The sequence below is a fragment of the Panthera tigris genome, chromosome B3, assembly GCF_018350195.1.
Source record: "Panthera tigris isolate Pti1 chromosome B3, P.tigris_Pti1_mat1.1, whole genome shotgun sequence".
Classification (NCBI taxonomy): Eukaryota; Metazoa; Chordata; class Mammalia; order Carnivora; family Felidae; genus Panthera; species Panthera tigris.
This window is the reverse complement of record NC_056665.1, coordinates 108,024,789-108,042,506: the sequence shown is the minus strand read 5'-3', so window position 1 is coordinate 108,042,506 and position 17,718 is coordinate 108,024,789. Positions and strand designations below refer to the sequence as shown.

General features: G+C 37.6%; 1 protein-coding gene across 1 annotated transcript in view; it reads right to left on the bottom strand.

Moving 5' to 3' along the window:
• Positions 1-16,533, bottom strand: part of SYT16 (synaptotagmin 16) — a 120,221-nt gene extending 103,688 nt beyond the window's left edge. The window contains exon 1 of the mRNA XM_007095217.3: positions 16,485-16,533. The gene's annotated coding sequence lies outside the window, so the exon portion shown is untranslated. The remainder of the gene's footprint in view (positions 1-16,484) is intronic.
• Positions 16,534-17,718: the final 1,185 nt, after the last annotated feature.

Below are 17,718 nucleotides of genomic sequence, written 5' to 3'. Positions count from 1 at the left end.
TATTGTAGTTTTGATTTGCATTTCCCTGATGATGAGTGATGTTGATCATCTTTCCATGTGTCTATTGGCTGTCTGCATATCTTTAGAGAAATGTCTGTGCATATCTTCTGCCCTTTTTGTTTAATGTTTATTTATATTTGAGAGAGAGAAAGTGCACACATGCATGCATGAGCAGGGGAGAAGCAAGAAAGAGAGGGAGAAAAAGAATCCCAAACAGTCTCCACACTGTCAGCACATAGAGGCTGACACATGGCTTGATCTCACAAACTGTGAGATCATGACCTGAGCCTAAATCAAGAGCCAGACGTTTAACTGACTGAGCCACCCAGGTACCCCATTCTACCCATTTCTTGATTGGATTATTTGTTTATTGGGTACGGAGTTGTATCAAGTCTTTATATATTTCGGATACTAACCCTCTCCTAGATATAGAATTTGCAAATAACTACTCACATTCTATAGGTTGCCTTTTAGTTTTATTGGCTGGTTCCTTTGCTGTGCAGAAGCTTTTTATTTTAATGTGGTCCCAACAGTTTATTTTTACTTTTATTTCCCTTGCTGCAGGAGACATACCTAGGAAAATGTTGCTATGGCCAACGTCAGAGAGATTACTGCCTGTGTTCTCTTCAAGGATTTTTATGGTTTCAGGTCTCACATTAAGGTCATTAATCTGTTTTGAGTTTATTTTTGTGTATGGTGAAAGAATGTGGTCCAGTTTCATTCTTTTGCATGTAGCTGTCCAGTTTCCCCACACCATTTGCTAAAAAGACTGTCTTTTTCCTATTGTAGATCCATTCCTCCTTTGTTGAAGATTAATTGACCATATGATCGATGGTTTATTTCTGGGTTTTCTGTTCTATTCTCTTGATCGATGTGTCTATTTTTATGCCAGTACCATACTGTATTAATTACTACCATTTTGTAATAGAACTTGAAATCTGGAATTGTGATACTCCAGTTTTGTTTTTCTTTTTCAAGATTGCTTTGGCTATTCTTTTGTAGTTCCATACAAATTTTAGGATTGTTTCTTCTAGTTCCATGAAAAAGATGCTGTTAGTATTTTGATAGGGATTACATTAAATCCATATATTGCTTTGAGTAGTATATATATTTTAGCAATATTTCTTCTTCCAACCCATGAGTACAGAATGTCTTTCCATTTTTTTTTTTTTTGCATCATCTTGAATTTCTTTCATCCATATTTTATAGTTTTCAGGGTACAGGTCTTTCATCTCTTTGGTTAAGTTCATTCATAGATATTTTATTGTTTTGGTGTTATTGTAAATGGGATTGTTTTCTTCATTTCACTTTCTGCTGCTTCATTATTAGTGTATATGAATGCAACCGATTTCTGTACAATGATTTTGTATCCTGCAACTTTACTAAATTCATTTTTCAGTTCCAGTCTTTTGGTGGAGACTTGAAGGTTTATAATTGTAGCTTATTGGTAACTTATGTAATTATTTCTTTTAACATCTGTCTTCCCCATGAAATTAGAAGCTCCATGAGATCAGGTAGCAGGTTAAGTTTTGCCTTTGCCTGTTTTCAGCATCTAGTTGAGTGACTACCATATAACGGGCAATCAATAGATGTAAATATCCGAATACGCTTTTTGCAGAGTCTCAGAAGGGTCCCTAACCACAACTCCCAACTGTCACTGCTATGAACAGCACAGATTGGTGATGTTATTCCATCTCTGAAAGACACCCTGAAACCAACAATTATACCTTTTAATTTTGATCCCACTATATTTGTGATGAAGGAAAGATGAATCATATCTAAGAAAACTTTCATATATAGCCAGAAAACCACTCCAGAACAAATTATTAATCGATTATATTATACATGTTTCTGCTAGGTCTTAGGACATGGCCTCATATTATTATTTATGTTGGCCCCCTTCTGTCTATGAATGAACATATCAATAGTCTTGAGTTGTAATTCATAACCTAAATCAATGCTAACAAGTGTTCAGTACTTTTCCTTATGTTTTCCCTTTTCATTTGTTTACATAACCTTCAAACTAAGTAGGTAGTAAAATTGTTCATTACAAAAATGACTACTGCCACACATTGTATCTCCTTCATTAGTGGTTATCAAAATAAGGTCTCCTGGGGTCCTTGATGACTGGGCTGTTAGAATAGTAATGCTAATAACACAACAATGTCAATACTTCTGTGTCTGACAAACATTAATAATCAGTTCCCCCTGGGAGCCCATCAAAAGCAGCACATTTAATGGGATGTTTGTGGTTGCAAACACAAGTAGGTTAGGGGGGTGGTACACAATGTCTCTCAGGTCTGCCTGGCCAAAGTGGCCCCAATCAAAGAACATTTGAAAACATTCCTTTCACATTTCCCTTCCCACTGGCAGGGAATTTCACATAAGAAGTGGGAAGCACTGTTTTCCCAGCATAATAGTGGATCCAAATGTTCTTAACTAGTTCTACATACACGTGTGATCTATTTTATAGCATTATATATAGTTGCACAGATTGTATTTCTTCAGTTAAACCAAAATGCTAGTTATATTTCTATTTTACACCAACAATGCCTTTTACTTTTTTCTTCTCTTTCTCTTTCAATCCTTCCAATTTCTCACTAAAAGATATGAAAGCTTGCTTGCTGAGGATTAGCAAATACTCCCGCAGTCTTCTGTTAGCACAGTTTAGTCCAATGAGGATTTACTACCATCACCCATTATGAATGAGAGTCTACTTTCTAGTAATGAAATACTAACGTTTCATTCCAAAAAACATACTAGTATAAATATGAGTCCTACAATAGAGCAGCTAATGAAAAAAAAAACAAAAACTCCAACTGATATGGAAAATGACATTTCACATTGGGATCCCATTTCTAAACACAGTGCCACACAAAATACACATTTTGGTTAGTTTTAGGTTCTTTGGAGGAAATTCTAAATGGAATTCTTGCCCTAAGATGTTCTTCAAACTAATACCAACTTAGGTCTTTGACACAAAGCCAACCCATAAGAAAAATAAAAAATTTTTAAAGGTCTGACATCTTTCCAACATAGAATGATGAGCTACTGAGTACAGCTTTGTAAGCATTACTTCTTTAGGGGCAGAAAAGTGATGGAAGGAATTGGGAAGATTAAAAAAAAAAAAAAGCTTTATTTTTTAAAAGAGCTTTCTGCCAAGGAGTCCAGGTAAGACATTGAGAATTTCACTATACTTTCTGTAATGTGCCTTATAATGCCATGATTTGTTTTTTGTTTAAAAATAATTTTAAAATAATACACATTCAGATGCCTTAAAGGTAAGGTTTTCTCCAACACCCTGTCTTGCAATAAGTGGCTCACACTTTTGTGGAATGACAACTGTAAATTACCATTCTATAGCCATTGCTCACCGGGGAAAAACAAAAAATAAAAGTTTTCAAGCAGATAGTAATTTCATTCTATATCACTGGCATTAATTGTTCCTAAGTATTGAGAACTGTTTTGAAGACCTGGAGTATAGAAACTAAGAAAATACGATTCAAAACATTTCTGGAATTGCTAATTTCACACACTTCAAATAATAGCTGTCACCTTGTTGTTAAACCTCATTCAGCCAGCCCAGAATAACATAGACTTGCAATTATTATGAGAGCTTTTATGAATAAAGCGTTTGCTCCATTTAAGAGGTTTTAGAGGAATGCAGATATTTTTACGGAAACGTGTAAGTACAGACATGCCCTTTCTTTTACTTTAATCTGTCAGGCTAAGACAAACGGTGATATTTTAAAGCTGTTACTCCAATAACTAGTTTAAAACTGATTACTCAAATAGCTAGTTAAGCATAAAAAAGGATAGACACCCACTTTACTGCAGAAAATGATCTATACTACTAACTATTCTATGCAAACAATCCTTTCTTCTTGCCACCCACCCATCAACTAAATTTTTCTTTTAACTAAGGCATATATCTTCTTAAAGTATAATGAGCATGGCTGTCTTGCTGACAAGAAAAGCACAAAAACCTACAAAAATCTGGTAAATGTCACTTTTACCACCTTTGGTATCCTCCAGACACTCTGTAGACCTGGAAGATACCACAAAGAGAACTGTTGTTAATTATGCCATTTGCTAGCATGTGTAAATGCACAAGCTTCAAACTTGCAAGCAATCTCCTGATCTATAAGTGAAACTAACAGGTTCATTTCCACCGCATCAAAGTCTCTCAAAGCTATCCATAAAGTTGGTGAATTGGTTTCAGTATCTCCATTAAAGGATGTGTGTTTAAGGCTTCCTCATATAATCTTGAGGGTCTGTGCTGAAGGAGAGGAGGAAGACCTTCAGTCCACCAAGCAATAAACACTTACTTCTGTATAAATGGTATACTGTGTAGATTGTCAAGGTTTACAGAGGTCTACCTAGAACTCTGTCATAAAATTCCATTCTATGACTATTTCACATGCAAAAAGGCCCCAAAGTTTCTGCCCATATGTTATATCACTGACATTAATTGTTCCTAAGCGTACACACACACACACACACACTCACACACACCTCCATATGTTACAGAGTCATTGGTAAAGTGAAAAATCATGAAAGAAATTTTCTACAGCTTCTGAGATAGTGATGTGTGTTTAGGGAGCTCTCAAACTTAGGTGTTAAACATTTTCACAGCACACTTACAGAGAGCTTCAGCTTTGTTTTTATTAATATCCTAGCATCACAGAGGAAGCTCAAATGCCACAAGAATCTGTTTCTAAGGTAACTCATTATACACCCTTATATAAATAGCTCAAAAAGCAGAGCTCCTCATATTCCAACTGTAAATGTACCCAGATTTGTCAAAGGTCTTCTGAACCTTTAATCTAATATCTCCCATCTCCAGCAATCAGCTAGCATGTAACATGTTCATTTGCTGGGTCAGATTCTTGAGCAGAGGATAATAACCCACAATCTAACTTGCAAGAAAACAAATAGTAAAGGCTGAGAGATTTTAAAGGAATAAATTTATTCCCACTATTTCCCAAGGAAAATAAGGAAATGGAGACAATAGTGTATAATTTAGAAATGAGTGGTCTGTGTTAATAATTGTTGAAGCTGAATGATTGGTATATGGGGGTTCATTATACAATTCTCTCTCTACTTTCTTGTAAGTATTTCAATAATAAAAAGTTTTTAAAAAGTGAAGCTCTCTTCTCAACCTCTTTACCATAATACATTGAAGGAAACAAGAACACGCAGATGTTAAGTAAGTGCCTATGATGGTTAATATTATGTGTCAACTTGACTGAGCCATGGTGCCTAGGTATTTGATCAAACATTACTCTGGGTATTTCTGTGAGGGTGTTTTCTGTGGATGAGATTAACGTTTAAATTGGTAGGCTTTGTGTAAAGCAGAATGCCCTCTATAATGTGGGTGAGCCTCATCCAATCAATTGAGGACCTTAACAGAACAAAGATTCACCTCCCAAGAGCAAGAAGGAATTCGGACAGCAGACAACCTTTGGACTTCAACTACAACATCAGCTCCTCCTTGGGTTTCTAGCCTATCAGCCCACCCTGTAGATTTTGGACTTGCCAGCCTCTATAATTGCATAAACTAATTCCTTAAAATAATCTCTCTCTCTCTCTCTCTCTCTCTCTCTCTCTTTCTCAGTCTCTCTCCCTCTCTCCATCTCTCCACCTCCACAGACATACAGATGGAGATCTACATTTCTCTCCATTATATAAATATTTATTTATATTTATATTAACAATTTAGATATAGGCATAGTTATAGGTGAAGATAGATATAGAGATAAATTTAGATAAAGGGCATGATAACTAAAAAGTCTGTAGCAGCTATAGGAGCTGTATTAATAAGGGTTCTCCAGAGAAACAGACTCAATAATAATGTGGTGTGGTGTGGTATGGTGTGTGTTTCTCTCTACCCAGCAACGGGCAAGATGTGTTCAACCCCATCTAGAGTAAATCTCCCCACCTTAACAATTATTATTTTAGTCCCCAATAGTATTTGTAACAATCTACATTTTGTCTCTTTACTTTCAGTTTTTTGTCCTTCTTCATACAAAAATTTAATTAATTAATTTCCAAGAAAGTAGGGACTATATCTTTCTCTTTCACCATTTAATTTCTAGCACTTAGCACACTGTAGCATAACACAGATTCCTTACAAATAGTACTGAATGGATGAATGAAATTCTCAAACCAGTAAATTCTCAACTGAATTCCTTGGAATTTGCATCCACCAAACAAGGTGCAATTAGTCATACTTTGATAGGTCCATGAAGAAATATTCTCAATTAAAATAAGTCAATAAAACAAGTACCTAGACAACACAATGACACATGCCATGACTTGTCTTAGTGTTGAAACCTTTACAGTGCCTTAATTCTCAATTTTTCATCTCACGTATTATGTTGAGTGATATGAAACTGCCAACCTACAAAAATAGTAATTTCATAGAGTTCAACCTAATATAACACATAGTTAGAGAAATGCATATTCTACACAAATTAAGGCCTTAAAATCAGAAGAGAGATTACTATTCAATTTAGATATAGTAAAAGATATGAATCTTTTACTCTAGGTGCTACACTTCAAGCTGGGTCTCGTTTTGCATATTCTTCACTGGGGAAGAGTGACATCAGAAGTATAGAGGGGCTATTCCATTTATTCCACTCTGAAATCCCACATTTGAGAGCAAAAATGGGGAGAGATGGAGGGTAGCTCTACATATTATTTAATCCATAATTCTAAAACATATTATTGTGTAATCCCAAAGTTGGTAAATTGTATAAAAAGCATTTCAATGGCATTTATAGTTTTCAATTATCCTATTAGAAAGAAATGAAAAAGAAAATATTGAACTTCTTTAAAATTCCAAACTATTTGATCCATTTACAATTCATCTAAGTAGTCTGAGCCTAAAACCAATGCACAGACCTATAGATGAAGAAACCTAAATTCTGGGTACAGGTAAAATAATGCACAGTGCTAAAGACGGCATCTAAAACCTTTCAGTAGAGTATGGACCAGGCTGTGTTTACAGTATCCTTTAAAAAACCCCACCCCTTTCTGCCTATAATTAATTTATCAATCATACTAAACATAATGTACAAAGAAGTTGATGCTAGTTACTTACAACTGTAAGATGTGCACATGGCTAAATGTCTCTCTCACCTCAAGGAGTCAAAAATAAAAAGTGAAACCATTCATATCTGCTGGTGAGTACTCTTTATATTTTTATTTCTTTTTATCTATTTGTCATTTCTCTTTCTTATTTGGGCATAAAAGGAAAATGAAATATTATCAAAATCATTCAGAAAATGCTGGAAGTTTTATCAACGAAACAGCCAAACTCTTCTGTTTGGGTCAAATTCACTAAAAAATTATAAAACTTTCAGAATCTTGAATATGAATTGAAATTGATTATAATTTGGAAACTCTGAATAATCTTATAAAGTAGGTACTTCTTCTAAATATCTTATTTTTTTAATGTTTATTCATTTTAGCCAAAGTATGGAAAGAGCCTAAATGTCTATCAACTGAAGAATGGATAAAGAGAGAGAGAGAGAGAGAAACAGCCAAAGGGGGGGGAGGGGCAGAGAGAGAAGGAGAAACAGAATCTGAAACAGGCTCCAGGTTCTGAGCTGTCAGCACAGAGCCCCTGAGGCAGGGCCTGAACTCACAAACCACAAGATCATGACCTGAGCCAAAGTTGGACACTTAAACAACCGAGCTACCCAGGCATCTGTCTTATTTTTTTAATCTACATACAGAAGTAAACTGCTGGTTGTGTCATGGTATTCATGGAGCTTTGGAAAGGGAAGCTATCATAAAGGAAAAAGATTTCTTAATGACCAAGTTAGAACTGTTTCGATACCTTGGGGGCAGAAGGACGGGTGTATTTGACCAGTGTTAATACTCTGCTCAGGTTGAAGAGATTGTTGCCTGCTTTCTCCTCCAGGGTGTTGATGGTTTCCTGTCTCACATTTAGCTCTTTCATCCATTTTGGGTTTATTTTTGTGTATGGTGTAAGACAGTGGTCTAGTTTCATTCTTCTGCATGTTGCTGTCCAGTTCTCCCAGCACCATTTGCTAAAGAAATTGTCTTTTTTCCATTGGATGCTCTTTCCTGCTTTGTCAAAGATTAGTTGGCCATGCATTTGTGGGTGACCTCAGCTGCAGCAATTTCTTACTCGACACATCTCCAAAGGCAAGGGAATTAAAAGCAAAATGAACTATTGGGACCTCATCAAATAAAAAGCTTCTGCACTGCAAAGGAAACAATCAACAAAACTAAAAGGCAACCGATGGAATGGGAAAAGATATTTGCAAATGATATATCGGATAAAGGGCTAGTATCCAAAAATCTATAAAGAACTTACCAAACTCAACACCCAAAAAAACAAATAATCCAGTGAAGAAACGGGCAGAAGATATGAATAGCCACTTTTCCAAAGAAGACATCCAGATGGCCAACTGCCACATGAAAAGATGTTTAACATCACTCATCATCAGGGAAATACAAATCAAAGCTACACTGAGATACCACCTCACACCTGTCAGAGGGACTAAAATGAACAAATCAGGAAACTACAGATGCTAGCGAGGATGTGGAGAAATGAGAACCCTCTTGCACTGCTGGTGGGAATGCAAACTGGTGCAGCCGCTCTGGAAAACAGTGTGGAGGTTCCTCAAAAAATTAAAAATAGAACTACCTTATGACCCAGCAATAGCACTGCTAGGGATACAGGAGTGCTGATTTATAAGGGCACATGTACCCCAATGTTTACAGCAGCACTTTCAACAATAGCCAAAGTATGGAAAGAGCCTAAATGTCTATCAACTGATGAATGGATAAAGAAGATGTAGTTTATATATACAATGGAATACTACTTGGCAATGAGAAAGAATGAAATCATGCCATTTGCAGCAATGTGGATGGAAATGGAAGGTATTATGCTGAGTGAAATAAGTCAGAGAATGACAGATATCATATATTTTCACTCATATGTGGATCTTGAGAAACTTAACTTGAGAAGGGAAGGGAAAAAAAATAGCGAACAAACAGAGAGGGAGGGAGGCAAACCATAAAGACTGTTAAATACAGAGAACATGAGTATTGAGGGCACCTGTTGGGATGAGCACTGGGTGTTGTATGGAAACCAATTTGACAATAAATTTCATAATTAAAATAAATATAAATAAATAAATAAATAAATAAATAAATAAATAAATAAATAAGTAAATACAGAGAACAAAATGAGGGAGGATAGGAGTAGGGGAGAGGGGGAAACGGGTGATGGGGATGAGGAGGGCACTTGTTGGATGAGCACTGGGTGTTGTATGTAAGCCAATTTGACAATAAATTATATTAATATAAAAGACCACTCTGCTCACATACTATCCTTCCTGACCTGAAAGAGGAAGTTAGCCATAAGCCTACCCTGCATCCATCAATGGTACTCCACCCTGCCTGCACTTTTAGGTCACCTAGTATTCTTTTTAAAGCTATATAGTTTGTTCTGCCACTGCCACTGTTGCTCTCTATTATGATTTAATTAGTTTGCAGTAGGATTTGGGTTTTGATTTGTTTTGTTTTTTTAAGTTTTCCAGGATTGAGACCCAGTGTAGTTCAAATGGGCTTTCAGTTGGAAAGCACCCTGATGGATATCACAATCCATATCATAAACACTTGATAAGCTTTTGTCGTATCTCTTTGTAAGAATCATTCTAACCCCAGATGGGACATGTGGAATATCACTGAGGAAAATGGAGAAAAGAGAATCCTGCATTCAATTCTTCATCAACTCTCATAATCTGGAATGGTTAAAAACCGTTTCCAGGTGATGCTTCCACATCTTCCCCCCTTGTAGCAGCTGAACGGTGTCCCCCACAAAAAAGATATGCCCATGTCCTAATCCTTGGAACCCACAAATGTTGGCAGGGTCTTTGCAGATGTAGTTAATGATCTTTAGATGAGATATTCCTATATTATCAGGATAAAACCTAAATCCAATGACAAATGAAACAGCAGAGACACAAACAGGAGAAGGCAATGTGAAGATGGAGAAGGAGGTTGGAGCTAGGAGAGTGTGGACCTGCTGACACCCTGATTTTAAAATTTTGGTCTCCAGAATGGTACCAAAAATAAATTCATGTTGTTATAAGACACCAAGTTTGTGACATTTTGTATGGCAGCCACAAGAAACCAAAACCTCCTTTCCCTTATTTTTTTCACATCCCAGAAGTTCAAAAGCATGAACTAGTGGACTGAATTGGGAAGATTAGGTGGGTGGAAAAAAGTAAGGTCTGGGCCTCCAGCATAAGGTGCTCTTGAACAAGCGTCCCAGCTCTGCCACTTAAGAGCTTGGGGAGGAAAAATGTCTCTCTGAACTTCAGTTTCTTCATCAACAAAATAGAGATAATAGGATCTGTTTATTGAATTGTAGACTGAGAAAGTTGTACTTGAACATATTCTGACCTAAATAACCTAAATGCAGAAATGAAATAAGAAATATTTGACAACAGCAGCCATCACATCTCAAGCAGAAGGAAATGGCATAGCTGGGAGGCCCCTGCCGGCCAGAAGCTAACCATTTAGCTTCAGATAAAGAGGTGAGGGTGGTCTTGGGGAGGGACCAGTCAACTGGGCCTTCTTCTCAGCTGGCAGGGAGAAATTGCCACATTTGAACCACCTTGTTTCTGAGCTCCCGCTGATACTCAGCTTTACTGCTGAGCACTAGGTGAGCACCAGCTTTGCCTAAATGTACAGAAGCTTGTCTTCATGTTGTCTCACGGCACTCCTGTCTTTCTCTGTGCACCTCCCCCCCACCCCATATTCAGTGTCAAGAAACAAAACTTCAGGTTGGCCACTGAAAGTAATTCAGTCAACTTCATTTTGGATAAGTACCCAGTGTTTGGGATTTCCACTCCTACCTTCTTTTTCCAAAATATCAGGGAGCATAGGTGTAAACTTATTTACCATGATGTGCCATTCCCCGCCCTGGCTCACCTGACTTCCAGAGAAATTGGCTTCTATCCCTATAGCTTTCCCTGTGACGTTTTCATATCTGCAGTACTTCCTGGTGATAATTTCAGGCAACATGAACTAAAAAATTTGTAAGACCCAATGCAAAGTGAGAACACAAAAACCTTGGCTTACAAATCATTAAGAATTTTTAAATGGCAATATCAGAGCATTAAACCAAGCACAGAATTCCTTCTAGGCATGGGTGCATGCCCATGAAGCAGGCCCTGACTGCAGGAGGCTCCAGGTAGCTCACCCCCAGCCTCTAATACAGTCCTGCCTCACCCCAAGTTGCAACAGTTCCCTGCTAGGCTAATGGATTCTCATCCCTCTGCTATCTTGTCCTACCCAGAGGGCCATGCACAAATTTCTAAATCCCATGCTGTGAAATGCTCACTTGAGGAACTACCTGGGAGTCTTCTTAAGTTCTTTCTCCTTCCAGTCCCACCACTATGCTTTACCTGTTGCAGCCGCCCTTGGCCCACATGGGACACATGTGAGGCAGTCTCCTACCACAGTTCTAAATGGGAAACACAAGGCACGCTGCTTTCTGCCTCCTCCTCAGGCCATGTTGGATTCTAATCTCACCTCAAGTACTCCAACACCCACATCCACCACCCTTCTCAGAGTCCATACAATGTCTCAAGCCCTCTGTCTCTCTTTCCCTGCCATCTTTCCAAGCCATGAGCTGGGATTAACTCTCCACATAGCATATCCTCTAACCCTTCTTACATTGTGCCTCTTAAACTAAAGCTCTTTGCTCCAACTTTCTTTGTTTAAATGTTTGTTTATTTTTTATTTTATTTTTTAAATTTACATCCAAGTTAGTTAGCATATAGTGCAACAATGATTTCAGGAGTAGATTCCTTAATGCCCCTTACCCATTTAGCCCATTCCCCCTCCCAAAACCCCTCCAGTAACCCTCTGTTTGTTCTTTGCTCCAACTTCTAAATGGTGCCTTTGATCTATAAAGAAACAAAAAAACAAAATTCCTCTCTCCCTTTCTCTCTTGCAAGGCCAGGCTTCTTTAAAAACTATTATCTTAGTATGGGAATTTTATTTTTAATCAAGTTTTTATCTCAAAGCTGGACAATGCCTCTTTTGTTCCAACTAGCATCCACCCTTTCCCCAAACAACACACATTCTTTGTATACAGAAAAGTAATGCATGTAACATACTTAGCAGGTGCATGGCAATATTAATGCTAAGTAAATGATAGCTATTAATTATCATTGTCTAATTATTACTACTATCTGTGTTATTAGGAAGAAACAGTTAACAGTTTCTTTCTCCTGATACCTAAATCCAGATAGAACCAATAGAACCATAGGTATAAATTTATTTGAATTTTGAAAACTTTATAGCCTAAAAGAAAGCATTTTTGTCAGGTAAGTTATTGTGCATGATGGTTTCAGAAAATAGATTGTCAGTCCTGCCTCCATGATATTACCACACAAATGAAAATAATTATTTTATTTTTCAGAACTTTATGTATATTAGAATACAATGAGTAGGTTGCAGATATTCAGCCATTTTTTGATCCATAAAAATGGCAATTTCATATGGTTCAATCTAAGAGTGGGATGCTCTAGTTGATTTTTAATCATTTTTATTAGGTCTCATCCATTCATAGACTGAGACCAAGAGAAGAAATTGCTATAGTAACCCTAAGAATCTGTCAGGATGCACAATAGAAATTGCGAGAAACCTAGTCCAGACTCATCAATTTGAAAATGAAGATTTAAGGCCCAGAGAGGTGAAGCGAGATTCCCAAAATATCACAGCTAATTAGGATGAAACTAAGCTCTGGCTGCCTTTACTGTGCATCTTTCTACCACATCAGGCTGCCTTCCTTACTTCTTTACATTTGTCAAATTATGTTAAGAATATCCCAATTTCACTGAGAAAGCAGTGCTCTGAGGATGATAATTAAGGCAAATATCAATGCTAAATAAAATCTGGGCTAGAACTACATTTTTCAAAAAGACTTTTGATCAGTGATAATTAGACTTTTTATTGATAATTAAACTTTTAAAGGGAGAAATGTCATAATGAAGGTGTATGGTTCTTAGACATAATTTGGAGAGTCTCCTAATTAAACTATTTTTAAAGCTCCCTTTTTATGAACCCACTCTGAGTTTGAGACATGGATTTCTCAGCGTTTCTTCAGCTGACAGCTCCTAGTTCATGCTTTATTGTTATTGTTTCAACATTATCTTCAAACTTCAACTTATTTGCAAGTATAATTCATAATTGTCTCTAAAATACTCAGATAACATGTCAAACAGGACAAAAATCTTAAATAGCTCTAACCTTAGTTCTTTGTACCCATTATAGTTTGCAAAGGAGAAAACCTCACCAATTTTAATCTCCCAGTTTAAGCGATGAATGTGATGTGTTTGTGGGTGATGTCATTCCTAGATGCCATTACTGTGATTCATATTTTGCTAACACTGCACAGCTATGGTTCTACTAGGACTTTCACCATAGGCACCATGCTGGTACCTTTACAAAAGTAATTCATTTATCTGGATCAACCCTATAAAACATTTATTGATTATGCCAATATAGAGATGAGGAAATTGAAGTTTATTTTTTTTTTTGCTTTCACATTGTGCTAATCTCTAACAATTTTTTTTAATTTTTTTTTCAATATATGAAGTTTATTGTCAAATTGGTTTCCATACAACACCCAGTGCGCATCCCAAAAGGTGCCCTCCTCAATACCCATCACACACCCTCCCCTCCCTCCCACCCCCCATCAACCCTCAGTTTGTTCTCAGTTTTTAAGAGTCTCTTATGCCTTGGCTCTCTTCCACTCTAACCTCTTTTTTTTTTTTCCTTCCCCTCTTCCATGGGTTTCTGTTAAGTTTCTCAGGATCCACATAAGAGTGAAACCGTATGGTATCTGTCTTTCTCTGTATGGCTTATTTCACTTAGCATCACACTCTCCAGTTCCATCCATGTTGCTACAAAGGGCCATATTTCATTCTTTCTCATTGCCACGTAGTACTCCATTGTGTATATAAACCACAATTTTTTATCCATTCATCAGTTGATGAACATTTAGGCTCTTTCCATAATTTGGCTATTGTTGAGAGTGCTGCTATAAACATTGGGGTACAAGTGCCCCTATGCATCAGTACTCCTGTATCCCTTGGGTAAATTCCTAGCAGTGCTATTGCTGGGTCATAGGGTAGGTCTATTTTTAATTTTTTGAGGAACCTCCACACTGTATGAGGAAATTGAAGTTTAGGATGGTTCCAGGGGTGACGCGGGTGGCTCAGTTGGTTAAGTGTCCAACTCTGGATTTCAGCTCAGGTCATGATCTCTTGGTTGGTGGGACTGAGCCCCCTATCGGGATCTGCACTGACGGGAGATTTCTTGGATTCTCTCTCTCTCTTTCTTTCTTCCCCTCCCCTGCTTGCATGCACGCTTTCTCTCTTTCTCTCAAAAGAAATAAATTTGGGGCACCTGGGTGGGTGAATCAGTTGAACTTCCGACATTGGCTCAGGTCATGATCTCATGGTTTGTGAATTCGAGCCCCACATTGGGCTCTCTGCTGTCAGCATAGAGCCTGCTTCAGACCCTCTACCCCCCCCCACCCCTCCCCAGCTCATTCTTTTTTTCTCTCTCTTTCTCTCTCAAAGTAAATAAGTATTTAAAAATAAAATAAATTTGAAAAGAAAAAAAAAAGAATGGCTCCATAATTTGCCAGGTCACACAACTAGTGGCCACCAGCTGTTCAAGGGGAAAGGTGGAATCACTATGAATCTTACCTCCATACCACCCCATGACCAAGTAGAAGTCTATTTATCTTATACATCTATGCCCTAGCTGGGATAGTAGTGGTTAAACCATTTGTAAGTCCCATATTTCACCTGACAAACTCTATTTAAAATATTTCATTCTATTTTCAGAAGATGAGTCAGATGTCCCAAGTGGTATTCAAAAAATAAGGCTACAACAGCAGCAATGCCAAACAGATTTCCAGATCTGCAATTTACACCCCCGACGTTATCTCCTATGATTATAAAAATACGTGCACACACTCTTTGATACTCTTCCCTTCAAAAGTGGAGCATAATTTCCCTTCTCTTGAGTGCAGACTCTAAGCACAAAGTAGTAAATCACTAGCATATGGTGGAAGTGACAATGTAGGACTTCCCAGACTCAGTCCTAAAAGGAACTGTGCTTCTTTCTTGCTCCCTTCTCTTGGATCTCCTACTCAGGGAAGCCAGCTGCCATGTCATAAATATAGTCCAATTGCCCTGTGGAGGGTTTCATGTGGATAGAAACTGAGCCCTCCTGCCATCCTGGAAGCGAGTCCATCAGCCTTAGTCACACCTTTACATGACCGCAGCTGACATTCTAACAGCAGCCTCATGAGAGACCCTGATCTATAACTATCCACTAAACCAATCTCAAATTTGTGAACTTCAGAAACTGCATAATAATAAATATTTATTGTTTTAGGTGCTCATACTTTGGGATATTTATTATGAAGCAGTAGATAGTTAATACACATTTATCTCTGAATATGCCTTTTCTTAGACAAATAAGGCTGAACCACGGCTGCAAAAGCTGCCATATCAATAAGTTGAGTATATTCCTTGGTCCACGCTCCCTTCACACATGCCCAGGAGGTAGGAGTGTGTGTTTCTCAAGGCCTTGTCCCTGCTCAAAAAAATAAGATTGTTCCTCCCTCAGTGACATCATGCCCCATATGGGTCATGGGAGGAAGTGAAAAGTAGACTGATTTACAAAAAAAGAAAAAAGAAAAAAAAGAAAGAGGGAGAGAGAGAGCAAAGTTGTTACCTGTAAGATAAGAGCATTATCTTTAAATGTCTGGCTTCTGTGTGATGATAACCGTCACTCTGTGGTAACCTCCTGTACCACAAAGTTCTACACTTCAGCAATTGAAAATAAAATATGTCCTTTAAGAACAGGAAGCCAATTATTTCTTTAAGTATGTTATTTTCCTCCAACAAATTGAAGGCTGTTAGTAAATGATGTACTAGATTTGGTGAGCTTAAGGAGTAAAAACCACCTTTGGAAAAGTGTTGCCATATGGGGTGGGAAATGGTACTGAGCAACAAAAGTCAAAAACATCCAACTGAACTGAAAGGTCAACACTGTTCCAATATAATGAGACTAAAACATATCAAGGCTCTTGTCAGTGAAAAACTATTTTTTGGTCAAGCATTAGTCAGAGGGAAACTCAACACAAACATCTAAAAAGCTAAGATGACAGGAAGTGGTGGTCAGCCTTTTCCCATCTACTCTTCAAACACGAAGGAGGGCATTACTTTCATAAGACTAATGTATTTTTTTAGTAATATCCATTCATCATGTCTACCACAGCAGTGGTCAAACAGCTCACATGTGATTTCTTAATGGGGCCTATCCTGGAAACAGTGACATTCCCCCCACCAACCCAAACCACAGCAAGTCGTCAAGCTCGAGAGAATGTGAAACATCATCCTTACCCAGCCCCTCACGGATCCCAATCTTGTCTTTAGAGTGCTTCCTTTTCCCTCGTTGTTCCAGGCATGGAAGTCCTATTTTTTCTAAATATATCTTCTTATTGATGAAGAGGAAGAGGACAACCAGAAGAACAATAAAGACACCAACTGCAGATAAGAAGCCAATGGCTTCAGGAGGAACTGGCAAAAGAACACAAAAGAAAAAAGATCATCACTATTAAAGTAAACTAACTTTTAGTTCTATCAACTGATTAAGGTTTATGTTTATTAATTAGAGTGGCAAATACTGTACAAGTCTTCACACTTGCTGGCATCCCCAGGACTGTGTACAGAGAAAGGGAAAAGACTGTTGTCTGGTACATCCTGCTAGGCTGGCTCTTCAGATGCCAGACCTGTATACTTTTGCACATGTGCTCTCTTCCATCTGGAATAGAACTCCTCTTGTTCCTATCCTCAGACTAATATTCAGTTTCAAACACACAAACTGTAAGAGAGACATCTGTCAAATGGGTTGAGTTGGAAATGGTTGATCAGTGTTAGAAAAGCAAGTCCCTTAAAAACACAGCTGCCTAAAGCTTAAAAAATAATCACTTGAGACAAACTTTCAGACATCTGCATTTATCAATATTCGCAACTGGAGAAAAAGTCATTTCCTGGATATATTTTTACAAATCCAACTATGTAATATGATGATTATCATCATCAATGGTGACAAGAAAATTCCTCATCCATGCCATCCATGTAAGAAATTAGAAGTATATTTTGACTGCTAATATTTTGGAATTCTAAAAACTTAAATTCCATCTTCTGCCTTCTCCTCCTCCTCATCAAAATATCCTGAGTGTTACTTAACTTTGGTTAAGTGCTACCCAGTATACCTTAAAGAATCCCAACCTTTGAGTTCAGCTCTGAGGTGCATATAGCAGGGAGACCAGAACTAATCCAGGATTGAGGAAAGACTCCTCTAAAGAAATGACATTTGAGACAAGACTTCTCTTGGTAAAGAAATCCAGAAAGCAACTGGTATTAAGGAATTAATTACAGAGCAGGTGTCAATAAGAGTTATTCAAGGGAGTTGGGTATCTGTGAAAGCTTATGAAAATGAGTCTCCTAAAAGCAGCTTTAATCCCTGGGCAGGTTTAATCTGTAGACTAATAATATGAAGGGATAATATTTACCTCACCCTACCATCCAGAAAAACAGAGAAAGGATGATTCAAACTAGGTCCGATACCATG